Source organism: Silene latifolia, chromosome 11, assembly GCF_048544455.1.
Source record: "Silene latifolia isolate original U9 population chromosome 11, ASM4854445v1, whole genome shotgun sequence".
Taxonomy (NCBI): domain Eukaryota; kingdom Viridiplantae; phylum Streptophyta; class Magnoliopsida; order Caryophyllales; family Caryophyllaceae; genus Silene; species Silene latifolia.
Genome location: NC_133536.1, coordinates 102967409 through 102986861, shown reverse-complemented (window position 1 = coordinate 102986861; position 19453 = coordinate 102967409).

Below are 19453 nucleotides of genomic sequence, written 5' to 3'. Positions count from 1 at the left end.
GAATCCTTGAAAAATTTAAATAACAAGAAAGACAATTATATTACCTTGTATAATATCACACTTATTTAAAGATAGAGATCAAGATGATGAGGAAGGAGTAATTAAAAATTAAACTTTGTTGGAGTATAGGTAGAGATCTCGTTTTTCTTAAACGGGGTAGCTGAAGAACTTGGGTCTTTATGGTTTCATTTTATGTTCACAATGTTTTATCATACTGGGAATTAAAGGAAATGAGGGCTTTATGTGTTTTTCTTTCTTTTGTTTGCACCAAGAAGAAAAAGAGAGGTATGGGAAAGTAAAATTTAGGGTGGATGTGTTAATGAAAGAATTTATTGGAATTCTAGTATTCAAAGGGTAGATGATGCGCAACCAATGACTGAAATTGGGCCCAAATTTGGGTCTGATTTGCGGGTTAACAACTCGTCTCATAAATGACTTAGTTTTATTTTATAAGGTGGGCTTTCGGAACAGAAATTATTAAAGTAGAAGTCTTTATTTGAAAAATGCTTTGTAATAGTAATGGTGTAATTGCTAGTACTATAAGACTTACCTTACACAGATAACTAAGTCTGGTCACGTGTTGATAATAATCGCGTATTAATAATACAACGCATTAGTAGTTTAAAATACGTGTAATAGGTACCATTCGAGAAAAAGGCGTCACAGCGTTAAAAAGGTTTCGAGAAATTTGGATAGTTTTAGATGAATATAAACATAATAATTATAATATGGGTTTTAAATACGTACTAATAATAACGTGTACTAATATACGTATCCTGAACTCGGGTTAATGTTAGAAAATAATACTAGAGGAGAAATAACGTTTAAATAATGTCTGTAAAATTATATTTGAATACTGAAACTATTATCTTTAAAATTAGTTCGGCTTATAATAGTCGTACCAACGTCAGGTTATAATTACGGAGTAACGCACTTGACTCCTGGCTATGTCCACTTGATGTCGACATTTGACTTTGGCTCCTTCTCCTTATGTTAAGTTGTACCTCTTATTTTTCTCTTCAAAACATAGGTAAGAACGTGCATCAATAAGTAACAACAAAATTATATCCGTCTTAATTGAAATGAAAATGTTAAGAATCAATTAAAATAAACATGAGATTCTTAGAGAGAAGGGTTAAAGTCGAATGATTTAGAAAAATTAAAATGTGAAAACTTGTTCATCCTGTGAAAGGGGGTCTGGTAGTTTTAAAATTCCAACAAAATATAACTGAAAATAATAGGAAATTATAAAAGAGTGTCAAAATTACGGGGTGTTACACCTTATTTACGTAACTAATCAACTATTAATCGTATTATCACCTCTAATCTGTTTATTTTCTAGCTTTATTTTATTTTCCTTTTCTTTTCTCAAATTATCCGTCTTAAATATATTTTTGACATAAATCATGTAACCCATTGTAATTTATTATAATTTTAATTATCGCAATTTATTTATTATATTGGATGATTTATTAATTCGTTCTCACATGTAATTAATTCTAAACCCTAACTCGACATTAATGAGTGCTAAATTACGTGTTCACCGACATAGTTTAATTCACATGCTAGGATTAATCTGTGGATGTTGCATTGCATATTTGCATGCATATAATCGACAACATATCAAATATGAACGATTTCCCTAATCATTAGTAGATGCCGCTATCGAGGCGGGCGGGATTAGGTGTTCAGTAAAAGAGCTTCCTAATACGTACCCTCACCCCTTACTCCAGATATTTGTGAACATCCGTGTTCATTGGCATCCACGAGTGTAATACTACGGTTTTATGAGTCTTAGGGTACTCTATCGAGTGGGGCTTACTCTGTCGAGTAAGTTTGGTTTTACGCAAAACAGTAGTCTGCCTAATGGGTACTCGATCGAGTAAGTGTGACACTCGATCGAGTAAGGGTCACTCGATTAAGTAAGTGACTTACTCGATCGAGTAAGTTGGTTAACGGGTGATTTGCGACGGGTTTGTTAATAATGCGGATTAATATATATACTTTCGTCATCTTTTCATAAAACACTTTTACAAAACCTAAATCACAATCAAGGAGAAGTTTCAAGTTACGTTGCTTAATCCCTTCGCATTATTAGCAAATCCCGGAGTTAGAGGTGTTGGTTTTCATCGTTCTTTATACCTTTGTGATCCTTGCGTCGTGGGTAAGTTCTACATATAATTTTCTTATCGTTTTGTTAAGTTTGGTTAAACCCTAATTTGGGGATTTGGGGGTTTTTGGTGGTTATATGATTGTATGTATGTATGTATGTATGTATGTATGTATGTATGTATGTATGTATGTATGTATGTATGTATGTATGTATGTATGTATGTATGTATGTATGTATGTATGTATGTATGTATGTATGTATATATGTATGTATGTATGTATGTATGTATGTATGTATGTATGTATGTATGTATGTATGTATGTATGTATGTATGTATGTATGTATGTATGTATGTATGTATGTATGAGGAGGATTCGTTGAGGAGAGATTCTAAGTTAGCTGCTTGATCATCTATTGTTGGTGTTTGCATTCCAGGTAGGGTTTCCCTACTCGGTATTAATTACATGGCTTGATTGGTTTGATGTTGTTGGTATTGTTGGTATTGAATAATTATTGTATTGGTTTCTGATTTGGCGGTTGTTGGTAAAGTTACTGTGATTACTGTATAACTGTCTGTGATCTTCGGGATGCGTCCCTGGCTGAGTGGAGTCACTTGCGGGAGTGACTTCACGCCCTTGATTCGCCTTCTGTGGAACCCGCCACAGAAAGGATGTGCACATTAATGAACATGGGTTAATCGCTCAATGGAGATGAGCGGGGTTTAGGCGGGAACGGCTGCGGTCCCCCACTGGCGGCGAGGAGTATCTGTTACGATGGGTACTCTGGCAGGGCTACACACTTTAGTGTGTAGTCAGTGATGTGGTGATTGGAGATGGAGACTGGGATTGTGTGTGTGAGCTGTTTGTGTATTGTTCATCGTGACTTTGTTTTTATGTAATTAGTACTGACCCCGTTTATTGTTTTAAAAACTGTGGTGATCCATTCGGAGGTGGTGAGCAGTTGTTGAACAGGTACGAGAAGATACGCATGGGTTAGCTGGGATGAGTCATCACGAGGCAGTTTAGAGTCTTCCGCTGTTATACTTTAGTTGTTTGACACATTTGGATTTTGAGAACTTGTATCGTACTTTTATCAGTTTTGGGTTTGAACATGTAATCACTTTAAACCGTATTGTTATTTAAATTATGTTTCTTCATTGTCTTTTGATTATCATTGCCTCGGGTAACCGAGATGGTGACGTTCTTATACCTGAGTGGTCCTGGCAAGGCACTTGGAGTATGGGGGTGTCAAAAAGTGGTATCAGAGCGACGATCCTGAAACCTGTAACCAATGAACCTAATGAACATAGGGAGTCAAATTAAAATGAACCCGGGGTAGAAGTTGTAGGAGCTAATGCAAAGGTTTGGGAGATGTCCTAAAGTCGCGAACTCGCCCTACAATTTTGAACCGGTCACATGGGGTACGTGTCGGGATCGTTATGTGCTAGTCTTGTGTTTTGTATATCTATCTACTGGCATGCGATGTGAATTGGTGGGTGTATGTATGTGGAAGGTGAAAATGAGAGGTGGAGAATGATGGTTATGTGAATTGTATGTTGATTGATTATGAGGCATGAAAGTATAATGTTTGATGTGTAGTATGGCATGTTAAATTTATGAGAAGTATTTTGTTAATATGTATATATTGATGCGTAAGTACATGTGTGGTTGTTGTCGTTTGATAATAGTATAGAAGTTGAGAACGTGAGATGAACATGTGGGTAGTGTATACGAGTCTGCATGACTCGATCGAGTGGGGGGCACTCGATCGAGTAGGTGAGAGGCTCGATCGAGTAGGTGAGAGGCTCGATCGAGTAGGTAGTTTTGCGTTTTCTGGGCAGAATCAAGTTTTTGGGCGCTCGATCGTGTAGGTTGTAGCACTCGATTGAGTAGGGTTAGCTCGATCGAGTGAGTAGGCGGCTCGATCGAGTATGTTTTTAGCAGCTTTCTGATCAGGTTCTGGAGTCGAGGCACTCGATCGAGTAGAGGGGGCAACTCGATCGAGTGACCTCAACTCGATCGAGTGGGTTGAGGGGCTCGATCGAGGGGGTGTATACATGTCGTATCCATGTTTGAGATGTGGGATATGTGTTTATGTCTACCTTTTCTTATATAGTTACAAGATGCCGCCAAAGAGAACTGCGTTGTACGCTAGAGCTGAGAGTATGACTGTTGATGACATAGTGAAGATGTTGGAGCACCAAGATACTCTCACTGAGGCCTTGAAAAGAGTGGGAAATGACAGAGAGGTTGATCCCTCTAAAATCAGTATTCACATAGCGAGATTCAACCCGAAAGAGTACAAGGGGACTGGGGCGCCAATATTGTTGGACAATTGGCACAGAGAGATGGAGAACATCCTTAATCTGGTTCATTGTCCAGATGAGTAGAGTGGAGCAGGCTGCGTTCTACCTGAGGGAGGCAGCTGGTGAGTGGTGGGATAAGGTCAAAGTGAGTGCTTTAGACATATACCAGAGACAGGGGTTACCGACGATACCTTGGGATGAGTTCAAGAAAGCTATGAGGCGTGAGTTTGTTCCTGAGCATGTGCGTAGTAAGTTGAGGGAGGAGTTTAATGAGAAGTCTAGGTATGACACCTCGTTTCTGCACCCCTCGCAAAACACCCGGTGATGATTGGGCCGCATGTTTGGTACGCGGAACGATTTGTGACAGTTCGTAAGTTTATCGTCAAGTGATAGCTCAAACACTTGTGTCTACCTCTTAGTTGTCATCTACGTGCCGATACGGTCGTTTTGACAGTAATTAGAGTACATTTGGAGTCCGGGCCTAAAACCGTCTTCATTTCCTAAAACCGTCAAATCCCGAGTCAAAGCAATGTGCTTGTCTACCTAAGGTTAGGATGTCATAAAATGTTGAGATTATATCTCATTTTGAGTCTCGTGTCACTTCATTAGGCTAAACTAAAAGTTTACATTACAAAATGTGCATTTCATTTAGTTAAATTGACAACCCGACCTTTAGGCCCACTTTTCGAGGTGATAACAACTTTGTTGGGCCAGGCCTATTTCACAGAAAGTTCTAGATCTTTCTTTTAGCTTTCCAACGCCACCGAAATCACCTTATTCCGAGTCTTGTAGAGAAAGTTATGCCTAAAATACAACAGGCTGTCAAACGCGTTTTCTACGCAGGAGGAACCTTCCCGGGAAAGGACGCAGCAAGTGTTGCGCCTCTTCCAAGGGACGCAGCATCTGCTGCGCCTTTTCCCAGGGCTTTCTTTTTATCCAAGTTTCCGTGTTTTAACCTAAGTCGGTTATTTCCGGATCTTTTCCTTCCGTGTCCTAGTCTTTCCATAATTCCGTCGTGTGATTAGTATAAATAGGAGCCTTCGTTCCTCATATTTCTCACGCGAGTGTCCGCCCTTCTCTTCTCCCTTTGCATTCTAGACTTTGTTCTTACTTTTTGGCGCCTACGTGCTTGAACTTTCGACCACGTAAGCTCGGATCCTTCTGAGTACCAGCCTCTCCGTTGCATGACCAACCAATTTGACCAACTACACAATAATCAACTTAATTAACTTAATCGTTTTCTTCTTACGTGGGCACTTTCTTTGCATTCGCGTCGAGCATCACTAATCGATATCTTAGTTCTTCTCGTTCCGTCAACATGTAAGTCTGAGGGTGTAATCTCTCTTTTATTTATTGTATTTTAATTATTGTACCACAATTGTAAGGTTTATGTCGAAAGCACCATTAAAACCGATTTCTAAAACCGTGCTTTAAAACTCTTTTTTACGGATTTCCAGTAGACAGACGTCGAGAAAAGACGCAGCAACTGCTGCGCCTATTCGAAGGAGCGCAGTACCTGCTGCGCCTCTTCGTGAGGCTGCCGCAGTTCCTGCTTCCTTTCTTCTTCGTTCGTCCTCTGTTATTCGTCCCCAAAATTCTTTTATTCGTTTGTTTGTCAAATCTTCATCAACATAGCATATAATTCACATGTATATTATATCCATCATCGTTAACATGTTTAATTCATCACAAATCCGACTTAAATCCCTAATAAACCAATATTTGCGGGTTTTCGTCATTAAATTCAATTCCGGGTTTTAGAGATTCAATTCGTCAATATTGGGTTTCTGGAATTCGTCTTTGATATAGTTTTCATCTGTTTATTCGCATGTTCGTCGCATATTTGTCATTAATCCATCATATCTAACCTAATTAATTGATTTAATTCGTAGGACTCATTAATATTTTTCACTTCTATCATTATTCCATCATGTAAATAATTCGTCTTAATTCCGTCTTATTCATGTTTTACTGTTTTCACGACCCATTCATATGTTGAATAATATGTTAATCACTTCCATCCGAGTAAATAATACCAATTGATCATTAAATCACCAATTAACACTAACGGCTTGCAATTACGGCTTCAGAGCCAGAACTGAGCCAAGGAACAGACGCAGCGTCTGCTGCGCCTATTCCAAAGGACGCAGCTCTGCTGCGCCTGTTCCTGGCTGAGTTCTGTCCCTGAACTCCGTTGTTGCTTGACCTAGTTTAACTAGTTTACGTATAATTAACTATTAATCGTATTATCACCTTATGTTATGTTCGCTAATTTATTCTTTTATTCCTTTTTCTCAAATTGTCCGTTTTAAAGGTATTTTCGACATAAATCGCCTTATCCGTTGTAATTATTGTAATTTATAATTATTGCATTTCTTTTATTGCTTGTATGTTTTCAAATGTAAATGAGCATTAAATCCTACTTCGACCCAATTGTATGCTAATTACGTGTCAACCGACTTAGTTTAATTTCTCACATGCTAGGATTAAAACTTGGATGTTGCATTGCATGCATATAACCGACGATATATCGAGTATAAATGATTTCCCTAATCATTAGTAGAGGCCGCTATCGAGGCGGGCGGGATTAGGTGTTCGATCAAAAGAGCTTCCTAATACGTACCCTCACCCCTTACTCCAGATCTCCGTGAGCACCCGTGTTCATTGGCATCCACGAGAGTCATTCTAGACATAGAATGCTAAGGGTAACGAGTTCTTGGTGTTCATGTCTCTACTTTGTGTCTTGACATGACACGAGGTATTCGAACGGTTCCAATTTCCCATAAAAATTGGTGGCGACTCCATACAAAATGCAAACGCTTGTTCCCAAGCGCCCCCGTGGGCGGCCCGCTGTCCACAGTTTGGCGACTCCGCTGGGGATAATACACTTACGTGTAGCAAGGGTGAAACTTGAACAAGGTTAGGGAATAATTTGTATAAGACAATTGTCGGTTTTCATAACTCGGTCTTCCTAGACCGTTTTATTCGGCCTTCCTAGGCCCAACCCAACCCATTCGACCAATCGTCCCGTCTAAACGGTCCTAATTCTTATTTGGGCCTAAGGATGGATAGCGATTGACGTCGTCCATACCATGATGCTTACTCTTGTTTGTATCAAGGGCCTTCACTACTTGAGGAAATGGACTAGGAATCGGCCTTACTCTTGTTTGGTACGAGCCTCCCCACAGACTTCGGGTTTGATGGTTCGGTATGGCAACCCACCCTTTAAACCCAAAACCTTTTAAATGCACTCAACATCCCGTTATAATGCTTGTATAAACGTTTGGACCTTACGTGATCACCATTTCTAAACGAAACCATGTAAAAATCAAAACCCCTTTTTGAATAAAAATTTTCGAAAAAAAAGAGAAAGGCCATTGATTAGCGCAAAACCCAGTCAAAACCCTGTCCGTATGTCGAGTCAAACTTCGGGCCTAAAACCCCATTTCAAAACCCGTGTAAAAACGAAAAAAAAAAAAAAAAAAAAAAAAAAAACCAAAAACATTTTCTTAAATCAAAAGATTTTCAATTCGTGTAAATGTAAGTATGTAAATTCAATTGGGCTAAGTTAGAGTCAAAATCGAAACCGACTATGTCCTAGTCAGAACTCTGTCGAGTCATAAAACCCGTCTTCCTTTACATTTTGGGTCTTTTCCATTTCAAGTCAAGTCCTAAGGCGTCACGCCGTCATTTTGGACCCCCTACCCCAATTCAATTAGGAGCTAAACGTTTCCACACCTCGACTCACGCACTCGAGGCTAACACATCGAGTCATTCCCATATCCGTTTCTTGAGTTCTCCTAATAACACGTTCGGGACACACATACCCGAATCTCGAGTCAAGTCTATCTTAAACACACAAATTGGCACACAAATTGGAATCAACATGTGTCCTCAACCCCGTCAATAAGGTCAATCACATAAATGTCACTCCGTCAAAGTCAACACTCGAGTCTAAAGGTCAAGGTCAAGCACCGTGAGTCCAAACACGAAAGTCACTCACGACATTTCTTGGATTCACAAGTCAAGAGTCTAGTCATCTCGTCTCGTCATGTATCCTTTGTTTGTTGCCTTAGTATGCGTGATCCCATGTCAAATCAAGTTGTAATGCACATCATTTTCTTCTCGGTAGGAATTCTGCAATTTCCAGTGGAAGTATTCAAGAACGTTTATCTGTCGTCGTCGAGGGACTAAGTACTGCAGTCATTAAGCTCCAGGCCACCGTCGAAGACTTGAGAACTCGTGTCATCAATATGGAAGACAAGATAGACATGATGAAACCTTTACCATCTTCTCATACCCTAAGGCCAAGTTATAGCTTCAACACGACTCACCCATCTAAGAAGGCCAATGAAGGAAAGGGAGTCAACCTCTTGGAAACTCCACTCAGAAGGCCGGGACGAGCTCATAGGGAATTCGTTGACCTCGGAACCACATATGAAGTAGCTCTACAAAGACTGATTTCCCAAGGAAAACTTCGTCCAATCGGACCAACCCCAGACCCTGAAAAGATATTCCCTAGATGGAAGGGCGATTCATATTGTCAGTACCATCGAGGTAGGGGACACGATACGGAGGAATGCTTTTGTCTAAAGCATATTATTCAGGATATGATCGAGGATCGCAAGCTTCTTGTGCCACCTTCCGCCAAGAAATCCAAGAAGACCGACCCTCTTGGGTCTAATATCATTAAGCATGATGAAGAACCATCCCTAGATTGTTCTCATCTCCTCGCTCCTCATGGGAGTGAAGAGATCAACGTGCTTGAAGACGAGAGTATCCAAAATGGAATGCTCATGTTTTCCATGGCCTTTGACAACAAATTTTCTAAAATAGAGGGAGCTATTGATAGTCTAAACTCTCGGCTTTCCAACATAGAGAACCAGTTTGCTGAAATGGGTAAGAAGCTTGATGCCCAACCTCTCAAGATGAAAAGTGTCCTGACAAACCCTCAATTTGACAGTCTTAAGGAGAAAGTAACTAGTGAACGATCTATTCCTAACAACCCTCCAAGGTCATTTACAAAGGCTTCCGAAAATAAAGGCACACCCCCTAGGAAATTTACCAACATTGGTATTACATACACCGATGCCCTTCAGAGACTCATAGAGCGACGAATGTTGAAGCCTATAGGACCTACGCCTAACCCAGAGAGGAAATCCAAGTTCTGGGATGAGAATGCCTACTGCAAATACCATAGAGGCAAAGGGCATGATACAGAGAAATGCTACAAATTAAAAAATGTCATTCAGGATATGATCGAAGATGGGAAGTTGTCCCTCTCAACTTTTAACCCACAAGGCAACTTCGGCAATCCTCATGGATATACCACTTATCAAGAAACTTTTCTTGACTATTATCCTTTCAATGTTCCCAATGATGAGGATGAGGTGCTCAAATGGGTGAATGCTCAAAGTCAGATGCCGAAGCCAGTTGCTGGAAGAGTAAACGTTCAATCGTGGGCCGATGATTACGAGTCTGGGTCTGAGATAACGTCAAAGTCCGAGTCCGAGTCTTAGGCTTTCTATCCCATATTTGTTATAGTATCTTTCTCTGTGTCCATTTCCGTTTCTAGTGACAACCTGGGGGCTGTCCCACGAGTCACATGTCTTCTCGAGTCTATGTTAAATACATTCATTTTCCATATCAATAAAAATACAATTTTCACTCCACATATTCTATCATATCTTTTCCTTTCCCCTTTTCCTGTGACAACAAGAATTGATTTGAGACATTTTAAAACGAACAACACATGACAGTCAATGTGAGTGCACTTATATGATGTTCCATTCTAAGTTGTAGAGGACCTGAAACTCCGTGTTCTTTCCTTACCTATTCCATGTCTGGCAATAGAAACCACAATATAACCCCAATTTAGGACGAGCATATCTCAAGAGATTCTAGGACGAATCCAGACCATCTCTCTTGTTAGCGATCCATGACGGAAGGCAAGCCCATTCCCCACAATAAACAACCCGTGTTACTAAAAGACCAACCCGTTTCACACCAAAGGTGCTAGTCTGACCCAAATCCATGGTAGCAAGCAAGTCCAAGACGATAAGAGCCATGATAAAAAACAAAGGCTCAATCAAGATAAATGACCAAGATCTATATCCAAAGCCGTAGTTATGCCTATAACCCAAGACAAAAGAGTCAAAAGAAGAAGGCTCAATCAAGCGAGTCAAGTCAATATCCAAAGACGATGTCATCCCCAAAAACCTGATCAAAAATCTGAGCAGAAATCCAAGATATACTCTAGACCAAGAATCCGAGTCTGAATCAAGAACAATATTAAGTGGAATAATGCTGAAGTCTATATAGAATCAAGACATCGATCAAGATGGTTGGCTAGCACCTCACTAAGCCTTTCACACATCACGCACCCTAAGTCCTTCTCGAGACCGTTACAAGGAGATGGTTAGGAATTTTGAGAATCCTCTCAAGCTCGTCAAGTATACCCATCCTTTAGAGCCAAGACATGGAAACTTGAACCCACGTCATTTAACCCACCTTTATGTGCTCAGGCTACATCAAGCCAAGAGACTCCATTTCCAAGCCACATTACAAGCCATAATCCCATCGAGCCTTAACTCCACAAAATCAAGCTTCAGAGATTTGTTTCATCAAAGCCTCTTATTACCGAGCTCCACATTCCAAATATCCAATCCAGTTTCACCTTGACCCAGACACGGAGTCTTCAAAACTTTGCTACCTAGGACGGGACATAACCATATCATCCTTAGGGTCCACTAAGTGTGCTCACATTACAAGGAAATTTTTACAAACCTAATTATACCTCTTTGGTCTATGATCAGAGGGAGTTATCTCAAATCGATTCTTCGAGTCACCAAAGGAATATTACCCTTGTGACCCCTGCACTTTAAGGTCCTAACAACATAGCTTAGGCACACACCTGAACTACGATCTGGTTTGATTTCACCTCTTCAGGTGGATACGTAGGCAGTCCTTTCTTACACAAAAAGGATACAACCACAACACCTAAAAAAATTAACCAAACCTCAGAACTACGATCTGGTTTGATTTCACTTCACGTGAATACGTAGGTAGTCCTCAAGGACACAACCATCCCAATTAACAACTTTCAACCACCTCAATTATCAACCATCCCAATTTTCAACCTTCCAACCTCAATTAACATCCCTTCCTCAACCAACACCTCTATACTGGGGGCTCCTTATTGTCGCCCAACCTCTTTTTCACCAAATTCCAGAGTCATCTTCTCATCCTGGGCGGCTTCTCTTCCGAGATGCCACCCTTCCTTTATTCTTTATCATTTGAGTCTAGCTAGTACTCGATCCGGATAATGACAAAGGTCTTAGATCAATTCTCCAAGTCATCGTGCCTCAAGAGGGGTCTCTTTTACAGCAAACGATGATGAAAGAAGTCCAAGTAGACAGATGATCTATGGCTCATGCCTTGCCTTTATATGCCTTCATCATTCTTGCAATTCTTATACCTTTGGAACCGATACGCATTGTCACCCACACTTGGCTAGGGGTTGCGTATGCTTAAGCAAACTCTGTCAAAGTCATCCCTGTGTCGCGTCAAACCTAAGTTTGTGATACGTCAGTCTATCGTCTTGCGTCCTAGTAGGTCTGTGTCATGTCAAGTCCTATGTCTAAAGCCCATTGAATATGCATAACGCATTACGAACGATAAATTTCTTTGAACAAGCTTTAAACAACTTTTATAAAGAAACAACTTTTGCAAAGCCTATGTGTTTCCTTATTCGAGGTCCATGTGATAATTGCTTACGTGCGTATATTAGATTGCATTCTTGTGTGGCTACTAACCATGCAGGTAAGTATTAAAAGCAGTACTTTACCAAGACCTCGCTTGTCACAACGAGCGAGTATTTCCTGACAGGTGTTTCGACACGCCTTCATTATATTTCTCCAAGCGAGAGTAAGCGGATAGACTTTCCCTCTCAAGACATGGAAATAAATTCCCGATTATATTTCCCCAAGCGAGAGTAAGCGGATAGACTTTCCCTCTCAAGACATGGAAATAACTTCCCGATTATGTTCCCCAACGAGAGTTTGCTTGAGGACAGAAACATGCAGATTCCCTAGAGTAATTACCCAATGAGAGTTTGTTTGAGGACAGAAACATGCAGATTCCCCAAAATCATCATTTTATTCCCCAGTGAGAGTTTGCTTGAGGACGAGAGAGGCGATACCCCCAGTAAACCCTCATATCTTTAGGTAACCCTTTTCAGGATAAACCCTCATGTCTTTCAGGTGACCCTTTTTTAGGATAAACCCTTCAGATCTTTCAGAAACTTACCTTCGTAACCTTCAGATACCCTTCAGATAACTCCTTAGATATCCCTTTCAGGATAATCCTTCCTTCAGCCTTATCCCTTCAAGATAATCCTTCATATATTGATCCTTTCAGTAACCTTCAGATAACCCCTTTTCAGTTAAGTCCCCTTTCAGCCTTCCCTTTGGAGAGAATTATCCTTTCAGCCTTCCCTTTAGAGAGAACTATCCCTTCAGTCCTTCCCTTTAGGGAGAGATAGCCTTCAGAGTTAGCCTTCAGAAGTATTAAGAAGTTTCTTCATAATCCCTGTGATCCCTAATGCCTTCAGACACCAAGTTATCTTCAGACCAAAGAGTTTTGCCGAAGCGTCTTCAGTCCCGTTTCACCCAGGGGTATCTCAGGTATGGTTTCTTCTTATGGTCAAGGCGAGCTTCCTTACGTAGTCTAATGGACTTTAAACGACCCTCCCGATAGTCGACAGACTCTAAAATGTTCCCGACGACAGGTCCTTGGCTCAGACCCCTTGAGCCGCCTCGCGTCGCCATAGTCGTCAGGTTGTAATCTTCGATTGACCTGATGGCTATACTTTGACTTTCGCCTTGTCCAAGCCTCAGTAAAAGTGGGGGCTCTGTAGACACCTCGTTTCTGCACCCCTCGCAAAACACCCGGTGATGATTGGGCCGCATGTTTGGTACGCGGAACGATTTGTGATAGTTCGTAAGTATATCGTCAAGTGATAGCTCAAACACTTGTGTCTACCTCTTAGTTGTCATCTACGTGCCGATACGGTCGTTTTGACAGTAATTAGAGTACATTTGGAGTCCGGGCCTAAAACCGTCTTCATTTCCTAAAACCGTCAAATCCCGAGTCAAAGCAATGTGCTTGTCTACCTAAGGTTAGGATGTCATAAAATGTTGAGATTATATCTCATTTTGAGTCTCGTGTCACTTCATTAGGCTAAACTAAAAGTTTACATTACAAAATGTGCATTTCATTTAGTTAAATTGACAACCCGACCTTTAGGCCCACTTTTCGAGGTGATAACAACTTTGTTGGGCCAGGCCTATTTCACAGAAAGTTCTAGATCTTTCTTTTAGCTTTCCAACGCCACCGAAATCACCTTATTCCGAGTCTTGTAGAGAAAGTTATGCCTAAAATACGACAGGCTGTCAAACGCGTTTTCTACGCAGGAGGAACCTACCCGGGAAAGGACGCAGCAAGTGCTGCGCCTCTTCCAAGGGACGCAGCATCTGCTGCGCCTTTTCCCAGGGCTTTCTTTTTGTCCAAGTTTCCGTGTTTTAACCTAAGTCGGTTATTTCCGGATCTTTTCCTTCCGTGTCCTAGTCTTTCCATAATTCCGTCGTGTGATTAGTATAAATAGGAGCCTTCGTTCCTCATATTTCTCACGCGAGTGTCCGCCCTTCTCTTCTCCCTTTGCATTCTAGACTTTGTTCTTACTTTTTGGCGCCTACGTGCTTGAACTTTCGACCACGTAAGCTCGGATCCTTCTGAGTACCAGCCTCTCCGTTGCATGACCAACCAATTTGACCAACTACACAATAATCAACTTAATTAACTTAATCGTTTTCCTCTTACGAGGGCACTTTCTTTGCATTCGCGTCGAGCATCACTAATCGATATCTTAGTTCTTCTCGTTCCGTCAACATGTAAGTCTGAGGGTGTAATCTCTCTTTTATTTATTGTATTTTAATTATTGTACCACAATTGTAAGGTTTATGTCGAAAGCACCATTAAAACCGATTTCTAAAACCGTGCTTTAAAACTCTTTTTTACGGATTTCCAGTAGACAGACGTCGAGAAAAGACGCAGCAACTGCTGCGCCTATTCGAAGGAGCGCAGTACCTGCTGCGCCTCTTCGTGAGGGCCGCCAGCAGCTTCTCGCTTCCTTTCTTCTTCGTTCGTCCTCTGTTATTCGTCCCCAAAATTCTTTTATTCGTTTGTTTGTCAAATCTTCATCAACATAGCATATAATTCACATGTATATTATATCCATCATCATTAACATGTTTAATTCATCACAAATCCGACTTAAATCCCTAATAAACCAATATTTGCGGGTTTTCGTCATTAAATTCAATTCCGGGTTTTAGAGATTCAATTCGTCAATATTGGGTTTCTGGAATTCGTCTTTGATATAGTTTTCATCTGTTTATTCGCATGTTCGTCGCATATTTGTCATTAATCCATCATATCTAACCTAATTAATTGATTTAATTAGTAGGACTCATTAATATTTTTCACTTCTATCATTATTCCATCATGTAAATAATTCGTCTTAATTCTGTCGTATTCATGTTTTACTGTTTTCACGACCCATTCATATGTTGAATAATATGTTAATCACTTCCATCCGAGTAAATAATACCAATTGATCATTAAATCACCAATTAACACTAACGGCTTGCAATTACGGCTTCACAGCCAGAACTGAGCCAAGGAACAGACGCAGCGTCTGCTGCGCCTATTCCAAAGGACGCAGCTCTGCTGCGCCTGTTCCTGGCTGAGTTCTGTCCATGAACTCCGTTGTTGCTTGACCTAGTTTAACTAGTTTATGTATAATTAACTATTAATCGTATTATCACCTTCTGTTATGTTCGCTAATTTATTCTTTTATTCCTTTTTCTCAAATTGTCCGTTTTAAAGGTATTTTCGACATAAATCGCCTTATCCGTTGTAATTATTGTAATTTATAATTATTGCATTTATTTTATTGCTTGTATGTTTTCAAATGTAAATGAGCATTAAATCCTACTTCGACCCAATTGTATGCTAATTACGTGTCAACCGACTTAGTTTAATTTCTCACATGCTAGGATTAAAACTTGGATGTTGCATTGCATGCATATAACCGACGATATATCGAGTATAAATGATTTCCCTAATCATTAGTAGAGGCCGCTATCGAGGCGGGCGGGATTAGGTGTTCGATCAAAAGAGCTTCCTAATACGTACCCTCACCCCTTACTCCAGATCTCCGTGAGCACCCGTGTTCATTGGCATCCACGAGAGTCATTCTAGACATAGAATGCTAAGGGTAACGAGTTCTTGGTGTTCATGTCTCTACTTTGTGTCTTGATATGACACGAGGTATTCGAACGGTTCCAATTTCCCATAAAAATTGGTGGCGACTCCATACAAAATGCAAACGCTTGTTCCCAAGCGCCCCCGTGGGCGGCCCGCTGTCCACAGTTTATGTCTACCTTTTCTTATATAGTTACAAGATGCCGCCAAAGAGAACTGCGTTGTACGCTAGAGCTGAGAGTATGACTGTTGATGACATAGTGAAGATGTTGGAGCACCAAGATGCTCTCACTGAGGCCTTGAAAAGAGTGGGAAATGACAGAGAGGTTGATCCCTCTAAAATCAGTATTCACATAGCGAGATTCAACCCGAAAGAGTACAAGGGGACTGGGGCGCCAATATTGTTGGACAATTGGCACAGAGAGATGGAGAACATCCTCAATCTGGTTCATTGTCCAGATGAGCTTAGAGTGGAGCAGGCTGCGTTCTACCTGAGGGAGGCAGCTGGTGAGTGGTGGGATAAGGTCAAGGTGAGTGCTTTAGACATATACCAGAGACAGGGGTTACCGGCGATACCTTGGGATGAGTTCAAGAAAGCTAAGAGGCGTGAGTTTGTTCCCGAGCATGTGCGTAGTAAGTTGAGGGAGGAGTTTAATGAGAAGTCTAGGTATGCTGAAGATATGGGATTGAGCCAAGAGAACTTGGCATTGAGGTTTGAGAAGGGGTTGGCCCCCAATATAATGGAGAAGTTACCGGTAAGGGCTCTTATTGATGTAAAAGAGGTTTATGAGCATGCTGGGAGGGCTGAGAGACTGGTTGAGATGACTAAGGGGAGAGGCTATGAGAAGAGAAAGGCTGAGAGTGAGGGAGGTGGCCAGTCAAGTTACAAGAAGAGTGGCCATAACTAGGCAATGGCATATTCATCGGGTTCGGGGTTTAGTGCCGGGGCATCCTATGGACGGCGTCGTGGAGGTGGTAGTAGCAGTTGGGGTATGACTTGTTTCAACTGCGGCGGTGTGGGCCACAAGAGACATGAGTGCACCAGTGCGGTGAGTGGGGGTTTCCAAAGACCGTCACAGGGGAGTTTCTCTCAGGGTCCTTCACACAGTTATGCTAGTAACAGACCGGCTGGGTCGTGGACCAACAGGGGTGGCCAGAGCAACAACAACGGTGGGGCTAACCGCAATGGCGGTAATTCATACCAGAAACCGGCGACAAACAACAACAACAACAACCAGGGGTCGACTGCTAAGCCGTCTACCTCAGCTAGTACTGTCCACGGAGATGGGCAGAAGACCAGTGGCAAGCTGTTTATGATGGAGAAGAAAGCAGCTGAGGATGATGCTCATGTTATCACTGGTACCTTTCTTGTTAATGGAGTTTTTACTTTTGTTTTGTTTGATTCGGGAGTGTCACAGTCGTTTGTATCATCGAGTCATGCTAAACGGTTGGGTTTGAGTGAGTATGAGTCTGTGAGAGAGGAAGTTTTTATACCTTCGGGTGAGTCTGTATCTTGTGGGCGGTTGTATAGAGGTGTGTCTATGATAGTTGGGCAAGTTGATCTACCTGTAGACTTGTTAGAGTTTCCTTTGGAGGGTTTTGAGATGATTGTGGGTATGGACTGGTTGGGAAGGTACAAGGCTAAGATAGATTGTCATCAAAAGAGGGTTTCTTTGAGAGGTCCTAAGGGGATTAGTGTGTCTTATCGAGGGTTTGTTGTCAAACCCAAAATCAAGTTGAATGCAGCAGTGACCTTGAAATCCTATCTGAGGAAGGGGTGCCCGTTGATCTTATGCCATGTGAGAGATCATATAGTGGAGAGTCCGGCAGTTGAGTAGATACCAGTGGTGGGAGAGTTTCCAGATGTCTTTCCAGATGAGATTCCGGGGTTGCCGCCGAAGAGGGAGATAGATTTCAGTGTTGAACTGAAACCGGGGACGGGGCCAATCTCTAAGACATCGTACCGTATGGGTCCTAAGGAGTTGGAGGAGCTAAGGAAGCAGCTGGATGATCTGATTGAGAAGGGATACATTAGACCTAGTGTATCACCGTGGAGAGCACCGGTTTTGTTTGTGAAGAAGAAACATGGGAGCTGATGCGTGTATTTTATATAAGGTTTTTACCTCATTTTTACACGCATTTCTGTACTTTTTATGTAGCATCTAGCTACAATTACCCCCGAATATTCTACTTTGGTTCGTTTTATGTAATTTGCAGGAATTAACCAAAGAGGAGCTAAATCGAGCCTTAATTCGTCCCATTTGCATGCACTTTTGGAGAACGAGGAGCCGGAGCTTGGAAATCTAACATTTGGAAGACGCGTGAGCTGGATTCGGGAAGTATTTCAAGGTTTAACGTGCTTAAACAGCTCGATCGAGTGATTTATTACTCGATCAAATGCTTTATTTGCTCCAAGTTGCTCGATCGAGCAGTCCAAGTTTATACAAGATAAGACATTGCGAGAAGTACTCGATCGAGTGGTTTAATTCCACTCGATCGAGAGGTTTTGTGCTCAGTTGCTCGATCGAGTGGTTTAATTCCACTCGATCGAGTGGTTTGTCCTGCTATTGTTTGTTTTCCGCCTAATTTCGTATGGGCTTTTGTAATTAGTCCATAGATTAGGTTTAGAGTGTATTTTTGGTATAAGACCAGAGGAGTGAACAACGTAACTCGTCTCCTCTCTGCTCTCCCTTTCTGTTCGATACTCTTAATCGTTTTATACATTTTTACTCTATACTTTGCTACTCGGAATTGGATTACGATTGGTACTATCTTTCTTCTTTAATCTTTTAATTATAATTATTATTGTTATTGTGTTGTTGTTCTTCCCAATTATTTCATCTCTACCTTGTTCGATTTTTATTAGTTCGCTATAATGTTTAGTGTTAATCATTTACATGTTGTTATTATTAATTCGATGATGAGGCGTAGCTAATTCCTTTAATATGTTAGGATTAGGGAAACCGTGGTAGAAACATGTTAGGATCGACATGATTAGATTAGCTTTGCGACAAGAATTGTATTAAGCAATATAATTGTGTTTAGGTTGAATGAATGCATGAAGGAGACCGATTAATTAGTTACCCCCGACCTGGATTGAAAGATTGGAAGGGAAGGCTTGCTTAATTACAATAGGTGACACCTAATTAAGGCGAAAGCTAAGTTAGGAAGACCCTAGGGCCATTAGAGACCGAAAGGGTATAATCGTAGGTTTAAGGACCGAAAGGTGACGACCTCGCTCTTCTTATCAATTATTTAATCGACTCATTTGATCCGATAGTGTAGCTACCACGGTGGACCGATTCCTAGCATATTTCTCTCTTTTATCTGATTTACTCCTGCTTTTCCTCCTTATTTTCTCTGCTTTACTCTTTTCCTTACTCTCATTAGTTTAGAATCAATCAATTAAAACCCCCCATTTTGGTTACCGAGACGAACTTAGACAAAGCTGACATCTTCCCATCTCCCTGTGGAGATCGACCCGACTTCCCTAGCTATATTAGTTAGAGCCAGTTGGTATTTTTGACAGGTATATGACTGACGTGTCAAATTTTGGCGCCGTTGCCGGGGAGGTGGCGCAATTTTGTTGCTTTAATTAAGTTTGTTTCTCGTCTCAGGGAATTTATTCCTTGAGGCTGATCTCATTTCTGCAAAGTTTTGATTAGTTTTGCAGGTTATTCGGTTGCTTTGTAAGTCTATCTGCCAGAATG